We start from the raw sequence: 8,986 nt of genomic DNA on the forward strand, positions 1-8,986 counted from the left end.
AACTCAGACCCGCAACCTCTCAGCCACCCATTCCCAAACTCCAGCAGAAATTCTATTCTTTTAATTTTTTGTTGTTGATATTTTATTATTCCAGTTTACTCTTCAGATTTATTGTCTGTAGATTTTAATCTCCCGACATTAAAGTCTAAATGCTGATTCAAAGCATCTCACACTGCCTGGTCCGGGAGTGAAGTGGTGGCGGTGAAGTACTAAACCATTTATTCACTTGGGGTTTTTCCTGAAAGTCTTCAAATTTAAATATTTTCAGGCTAAAAATACTGTAAACAACAGGGGGAAGCAGCCAACTGCCCAGGAGACCCCATTCACTGTGTGTCAGCTGCTTTTGGTAATGTGACTTTTAAAAATCCTAAATAAATAACCACGAGACAGTTTCTTGCATCAACCCCCTGAATGAACTTTTAGATGATTTGGTTTCTGGGCCAAACTCACCAAGTTCTTCTTTGGGAAAATGCAACAAAAACACATTATCACTCAAAATCACAGGGGCCTCGATCCCCAGCAGAAAACAAAGATGGTACCTACAGATTCTCAACTAGCCAATATCATTTTTGCTTTGAGACTTTTTATTACATTTTACAACACTGCACGGAAGAGACCACAGGGGTGCAGCAGAGTGCTAATGCACTCCGCCAGGCTCTACTGTAAGTAGGCTCGAGGGCTGGAGCGGCCCGTGGCCTTGGCCAGGACCACGGTGGTGTCGAGCGCAGGCAGGAAACTTTGGTGCAGGTTCTGCACTTCTGCTCCACGTTCAGGTTATGAGCATTTGTGATCAGTTTGTCCTCCAGAACCTTCAGGACGCCTGCGTGCAACCTTCAAGTCCCGCCTAGAATTGAGGGTTAACATGAAAATGGATACATTCAGGATATCTTACGGAAGAGGGTCAAAATATTTAAAAAGTAAGACATTAGGTGACGGGCTATAGCTACTGCTAGACAGACTTACTGGGAGCGCTTCAGCATTGGGTTAAGTCCAGCCACCATCTTTGCCAGGTCATGTTTCTCCAGTGTGAGGCTGATGTAGGGCTGGAGGAGGAACAGAAAAAAAGAAGGTTAAAGCCGCCACGTTTCCACAGTGACAACAACTAAGATCTGAAAGGCTATTTCATTTCTGTGTTTCTGACTGCAACCGTATCATATCTCAGCTGTTGAGTGAGCCACTTACCTGGTCCAGGCAGTGCTCACGTCCAGGTCTCTGGTTGAGGATGTCCAGGCGTTGGGTGGCCTGATGCAGCTTGGAGTCACAGTTCCATATCTGACCCATCAATTTCTGAATGTCCTTGGTCAGATCAGAAATCTCATCCTTTATCTGGATTTTAAAGAGAGCCATAAAATAATGAGTAACCATCTCATAAAGTGGAGTAGAATCAACCCGTGGATGGTAGGCTGTGTGAATTGTGACTAAAATTCACTTGACTGACCTGCTTCCTCTCCCACATCATTTTATTCTGGACCTTGCTCAGCTCGTTGATCTCTCTCCTCAGTGAGTCAGTGAAGGTGCTGGCGCTGGCGCTCTTGGGCAATTTTTCATCTGCATCGTCACACACACCGCAAGGAGATGAGAGACAAGCATGCATAGTTCATATTTCTGGACCAACTAAAAATATTACTTCATATATGATGAAGAACTGACAAAATGTCGATCAGAATGGAAAGAAAACAAGGGTTAAAATATCAAAATTATCCTTTATATGGCGTAACTTCAGTCTAAGTGTAATCTCCCTCTCCTGTTACTTAGCTGAATGAAGCCTGGAACCAGATTTTAGGGTTCACACATTCATTTGGAGATCAAGAAGAATGCACATTCTCACACTGACAGAAGCTTTACATAAAAATGTTCAGAGCTCTCTTCCCTAAAAGCTGGTGTTCATGAGCTTTAGAATTTAGGTAGTGGCAGTGTTGTCTTTACATTAGCCAGGGTGAACCGCAGGTTTCTGAAGGTAGAAGAGTCTTTAATCAGGTTACCAGCCATCATCCTCAGCTCCCTGCAGTGGGACAGCCACTTGTCATAGCTGACGAGGTCGGGCTTGTATTGAGCGGCAGGAGCCTGGAGCTCGGGGGCTGACCCTGTGTTTGATGCATTTGGTGGTGACCTCGAGGGCTTGGCCCTTGTCCTGAAAATCTGCCAGGGCTGAGTGCGAACCTCCTTCAGAGAGCTGGAGGGAGGATTAGGAAACAAGGTGAGATGCAACAGAAGCAGATTTCAGATCACGTTTTAAATCCAAATCAGATTCTATATAGGTCACGGTTTCAGACTGGTACAAACTGTTGCAAAAATCCAGACTGAGGCTTGAATTCTCGTTTTCTGTAATAATTGCACTTCAAAGTGACTGAAGCCTTGAAATCTCTGAGAATGTTTGAAGATGAAGAAAATGTGGATGTCAGCTCAGCATTAAGGTGTCCCTACTATTTTATTCAGTCTGTTTTGTAACAATTAAAACCCAAAAGATTAACATAATATGGACATACGGTTCAGGAAAACCCTTTAAATTTAGTGGATGATATTAACATGAAGTTATTATTACATGAAAAATCAACAGGATTGATTCAGAAAGAACTTCGGATGGTCTGACCTCAGTTTGTCGAGAAGGATGCGGATCTGCTTCTGGAGCAGCTCTCTGGTCTCATTGGTAAGCTGCTCTTCTTTCTTGAGGTGAATAAGGATGTGGTCCTGTGCCAGGACGTCTCTGCTCAAACTTGTATTGAGCACCAGACAGTCACTGATGAGCTGACTGTACAACTGCTTCTCGTGGAGACGGCACTGGGCGTGTCTTTCACCTGAACACACGAGAGCAACGTTGAAGACGAGATTTAAGTTTTTTTCAAATAAAAGAGAGCTACTGAACTGAGTGTACAGCCACTCTTTCCCTCTCTAACGGCGTTCTCTTTCCTCCTTTGCACATGAGTAGCTTCTAGGTATTTAGATGTACAGTATATATGTACGTACCAGCTTCAAAGCAGTGATCTCTGTTCCACTTGCCAAATGATCTCATATATCCGGGCCTGCCACTGGCTGACCTCTGTATGCCGAGCTGAGATGCCTCATCGTGCAACGAGTGGCCGAGGGGATCTACAGGAAAAAAAAAAAAAAAAAAACATTCAGAAATGATTACACTTATAATAATGAAATTAATAATAACTGCACAAGCGACTTTGCCTATAAAATGTATTTTCTCCAAATAGATGCATCCAACATCGCCGCTTTGCAAGGACTTATTCTGGTTTCAAAAGTCAGATTATTGATATAAAATATAAAGAACATGGTGCAAGGATGGGCTGGTATTTCTTACCCATGAAACACCTTCGCCCAGGGTGCAGGCGATTGCCTCGTCAAGCTTCAGCACTGTGTTCCCCGGAAGCTGCGGTCTGCCGGTCAGCAGGCCTTTGTTGTTGGACAGGGCGGGCAGAGTTAATCTGCTCCCTGAACACAGCAGCTCCTCTTTTGGAGCACGACGTTGCCTGACAATGTGACAAAAGGTTTATAATATAGTAAAACTTAGTTGTATTTCTCTTCCATGACTTTGTTAAACTCTTTCAGTGTTTGACCAAATTACTATGCAAAAACCAGACAATATTTTGAAACTCAAGCAAAGGTACTTACCACATTTTTCCTTTTTTTCTTTTAAATGAATCGAGCGAAGAAATATAAGGCGTATTGATCAGTTTCCTGATAAGCATGCAACCAGTTCAAGTAACAGAACAAAAGTGAAGCCTCTCTCACTGCCAACAATTATTTAGAATGTGTACACTGTGATATCAGAACCCGAATCATGACAACCAGCAGCTCACTTGCATAAATTAGAACACAGAACCTGATGCTTTCTATGGATTTACTAATATTTATATATAAATACATACATGTGTGTTTTCATTATTCATTATAGCCCTTAACCTTTATTAAAACATCCACATAATAATCAACCAACAGCGGTGGACGATTTGGCCATTAAACTAAACCTAAAAGACTGCACTCAATGTAAAGTTCCCCATTTATACCAGTGAAGGTAGCCTAAATATAAAGGATCAGTATGATACTGTACAGTTCAAAAGCACCACAAACTACAGCCAACTCAAAGACTCGAAAGTTGAATCAACACTTTCCTATAACAGTTTCAACAAAACTGAACATTTAACCCTCATGATAGGGAAATGTTTTGAAGCCTGTTGTTGGACTGCATTAGTTTTAACTACTGTAGGAGTACCTAATAAAGTGGCGTATAAGTGTATATACATACATTTTTTTCTTGCAATCTGTTGTATGTTGTCATTTTCTTCCACTATATACTGTATATACTATATACTAGAGCCCAACCAATACTGGATTTGAGGCCTTACACAGGTATTGATCTTAAAAATCTGATGACGCTGTCTGATATGTTCTTTGTAACAAACGCATAGCATACATCGATGAAGATTCCTTAAATGTACTTTATTTAAGCTAACAATTACAGTAAACTAATAAATAACGTGCACTGTAGGTTCCGTATGACAAGAGCAACACCAGAAAACATGAATTCTTTTATAGTTTTATTGATGGTAATTACCCATGGTTTAATTTGAATCACTCATCCAGTAATAATCATGGCTTTAAAATTAAACTGACTTCCTTATCATCCAAAGTCACCCTCGTCCATAGAAAATATATACTTAATACTTTGTACAATACTGGTTTGGTCCAAACAAAAGTGGATCAGAAAAGCCAATATACCTTTAGTCATCAAAGGCTCTCCAATTTGCATTTAAGCTTCTTTTAAATGGATTCGGGCAACTTTGAATATAGGCCCCTGTTCTACCCAGATGAAATTCACCTTGTTAAAGGATGGTAGATAGTAGGCCTGTTAGGCTGTTCCCACACTGTCCAGCGTGCACTAAGTACCCACCATGATGCTGTAGGCCTCCAGCCCCATTGCTCCTCTCTGGTTTGTCCCACTGCGATGATGCCCTGGTTCAGGAGCTCCTCCAGGATCTCACTGGACTTCTGACGCTCCTGGACTGTGCTGTCCTGCTGCAGCATTCCTGGGCTGGCTGCTGGGGCACACACAAAATAAAAACACCTTTGATGCGTGTAGTGGATTTTTTTCTGCATTTCGACATGGTGTGTTTCATACAGCAGGTTTGTCGAACACACCCACCGCCTTGTGTAAGTGTGTCTGCCTCACTTTCTCTCACACACCCAGATGTTAGAGGAGGGAGTTTTCCGGCACTGCTCCAGGTAACACGGTGATCTCCTTGTTCTCCATCACCACCCCGCTGTCTGTGGTGCCCTTTGACACGGCAGAGTCTCCACGACTACCGATTTTACTTCCTGTCTCATCCTGACAGGACACAGACACATTATGAATGCTGAAAAACTAAATCAAAAGACACTAATTCTTGGCCCCATTGTTCGTTTTTACATCCTGACTCCATTCTGCATGGTATACCAGACATGATGTTGTCATGGTGGCATCAGTGTGTTGAAACACTGTCACGAACACGGTAACTCACGAACAATAATAATGATATACAGCAGGTAACCCCTACAAATCACATCATCTCAGATTTTGAGCATAGGCGGTTATATTAATTATATCGTGGTGATTATGGCATGGTGTTAGACATCCTGAGAAATACCACCGACTTTAAACAGCTTCTCAAAATTGGATGGTAAAAAGCAACAATGGTGCTGGTGTAACAGTGCACTCCGTGACCTGTGAAAATCTGTGACCTGATTAATAAATTGATCTACATTTAGCGGTGAAAAGTAACCATGTACATTTACAGTACAGTTTCAAGACAGTTATTATAGTTGTTATGGTATATCTGTTTTCTTTGTGAAAATTATTTTTTGTTTAAATTACTTTTTCTGTAGTTACTTTGCAGTTTAAGATTTTACAAACAAAACATGATTATGTGATCAATATAATCAGGGTACAAATTTTATCATCTTATATTTTCTAATATGATACAGTTAATTAAACTACCCAACATCATATAAAGTCATTAAAATCAGCTCAGCCTTGACCAGCTACAAAATATCAATGGATCAGTAATAATAATCCAGTAATATTATTATTATTATTAATATAATACACACTAAAATGAACCTGCATAAAGAGCACTTTTACTTTTGATATTTTTAAGTGTTTTGCTGATAATGTAGCTGTACTTTTACTAAATCTTTTTCAGTTGGCGTCATTTTCATGCAATCAATTATACTTGCCTTAACATTTTATATCTTATAAATTAATTAATTACTTAAATAAAATAGAATAAAGTAGAACAATTGGGGTGAACTTCTGAATATGAAACATATAGTTATTCTCATTCAGTAAAAAATATCTCAATTAAATCATCATTAATAGGTAAATGAATGTCTGCACAATGGGCACTTTTACTTTTGATACTCTAAGTTCACCTTGCTAATAATATACAGGACTTTGTTTACATTGTGATACTGCTACTTTTAATTAGGTAAAGAACCTGAAATACATCTTCCACCACTGGCTATAGTTTATAACCACCAAAAGTTTGTTTTTAACATCGTCACACGCCTTATTGAGACAACTCGGACTAAAAGGATTACTCAGTAACGTTAGTAAGATAGGAGGGAAAAAAAAGGCTATTTGTCAGTTGCTAGTTAATATGTGGTCAACTCTTCCCCGAGGGTCAGAATTTAATTCTCACAGATTTCGGCGCAAAACCTGTAACGGCTCCTAGGTACGTTACTTCAATAGCGACTCCGGGACGTTAAATGTGGATAACCGTAGTACTTTTCTTGGATATTGTTGTAGAAAAATGCTCCCGTTTTAAACTCCGCTCCACAGTTTTTAGCTGACGAATAAAGTGGCGGGTCGTGTGACACGGAGCTTTACCTCGTCTCCGTTCGCCTCCTCCGGCGTCAGCGGTTGGACCGCGGTGTTTGCGGAGCTGCCGCATCCCATGTTGACCTCAAAGCAACGATGTGAAAGAAGTCCATAAAAGTCAGAAAGTGTCAGGTTTAATTACGCCCTCGGTGTGTGTGTGTGTGTGTGTGTTTTATTTTTCCCCCTCCGTATACTGACCCGGTCAAAGAGGTGACCCTCGGGGAGAACACACGCTCCAAAACGCCGCCTCGCACCTCGGATGCGGCGCTGATACACTTCGCCAGGTGTGCTTGCAGACTCTTCTCAGGTCGCCGAGAGGGGACTTTAAAAACTCAGACCCGCAACCTCTCAGCCACCCATTCCCAAACTCCAGCAGAAATTCTATTCTTTTAATTTTTTGTTGTTGATATTTTATTATTTCAGTTTACTCTTCAGATTTATTGTCTGTAGATTTTAATCTTCCGACATTAAAGTCTAAATGCTGATTCAAAGCATCTCACACTGCCCGGTCCGGGAGTGAAGTGGTGGCGGTGAAGTACTAAACCATTTATTCACTTGGGGTTTTTCCTGAAAGTCTTCAAATTTAAATATTTTCAGGCTAAAAATACTGTAAAAACAGGGGAAGCAGCCAACTGCCCAGGAGACCCCACATTCACTGTGTGTCAGCTGCTTTTGGTAATGTGACTTTTAAAATCCTAAATAAATAACCACGAGACAGTTTCTTGCATCAACTCCCCCTGAATGAACTTTTAGATGATTTGGTTTCTGGGCAAACTCACCAAGTTCTTCTTGGGAAAATGCAACAAAAACACATTATCACTCAAAATCACAGGGGCCTTGATCCCCAGCAGAAAACAAAGATGGGTACCTACAGATTCTCAACTAGCCAATATCATTTTTTGCTTTGAGACTTTTTATTACATTTTACAACACTGCATGGAAGAGACCACAGGTGCAGCAGAGTGCTAATGCACTCCGCCAGGCTCTACTGTAAGTAGGCTCGAGGGCTGGAGCGGCCCGTGGCCTTGGCCAGACCACGGTGGTGTCGAGCGCAGGCAGGAAACTTTGGTTTCGCCTTTCCCTGGGGTAAAGCTGGTGTTCAAGTGAGCTTTAGAATTTAGGTAGTGGCAGTGTTGTTCATATTAGCCAGGGTGAACCGCAGGTTTTTCCTGAAGGTAGAAGAGTCTTTTAATCAGGTTACCAGTGTTGAGTGGTAACTATTTCCACTCCCCGTGAACGCTGATGCAGCAAGGAACACATGGAGAGAGATTCGCACTGTAGACAGTGCACTGCCAGTTTTATCACACAAGTTAGTTTGCAAAGTGCGGAGATCCCTCCTACATTGCATAGAGCATATGCATTCTAAAGTGGTAACAAGAGATCTGACTCGTTATCTTAGTGGTGTCTTAAGTACTGTCTTCGCTGGATCCTCCCCTGCCCACTTCCTGGATCTCATCACAGTCTGTTGTCTACCACACTTGCGCTTACTCTTCTACTTGTCACCTGTTTTCATCGCCTCTGAGACGAAAAGTGCCCATAAACCTCATGCCCGATGTATATATGTATTACGTCATAGGGATGATTATTATCGCGCGTCCTACAATCCAACTTATAAGCTTTTGGCACTTTTACATTGGGTATCCCCACACCCTCTTTTGATCTCTCTGGGAAGAAGATTTCACTCAAAAGTCAAGCTCCACAACCCTAAGCCTAACTTTGTTGTCGGTTACTTCTATGTGCTCCTCTATAAGGGCAGGAGCGGTGGCATCATGGGCTGGGCATGTTTCTTCTCCTCGAATCGCAGTGTCAATCAATCTAACTGACAGGGCTGTCAGCCATGCCAATAGCCGATTGCCGATAAGCGCTTTTCCTTAGCCTACCGCCGGGAAATAGTGCACGACACTTAATATTTTTTATATGTGCACGTACCGGAATATATATGCTGCAAGCAAGCTAAAGCCTTTTTATTATTTATACACTGTTATCTTCCTTGGTTTATCCAGGCGCCAACCCTTTTGTAGTCAAAGCCCCAACTCCCCAGTACTTAGTATTATTGACAGGCATCTACGGGCACACACTGTTAATGTCAGCCCCCCTGTTTTTTCTATATATGTGTACTTATAA

The 8,986-nt window shown here is 41.6% G+C and overlaps 1 pseudogene; it reads right to left on the reverse strand.

Annotated features, from left to right (window-relative positions):
* Positions 1-661: 661 nt before the first annotated feature.
* Positions 662-5,031, reverse strand: LOC120787653 (annotated as a pseudogene).
* Positions 5,032-8,986: the final 3,955 nt, after the last annotated feature.

The sequence above is a fragment of the Xiphias gladius genome, unplaced genomic scaffold, assembly GCF_016859285.1.
Source record: "Xiphias gladius isolate SHS-SW01 ecotype Sanya breed wild unplaced genomic scaffold, ASM1685928v1 HiC_scaffold_386, whole genome shotgun sequence".
In the NCBI taxonomy this organism is placed as follows: Eukaryota; Metazoa; Chordata; class Actinopteri; order Istiophoriformes; family Xiphiidae; genus Xiphias; species Xiphias gladius.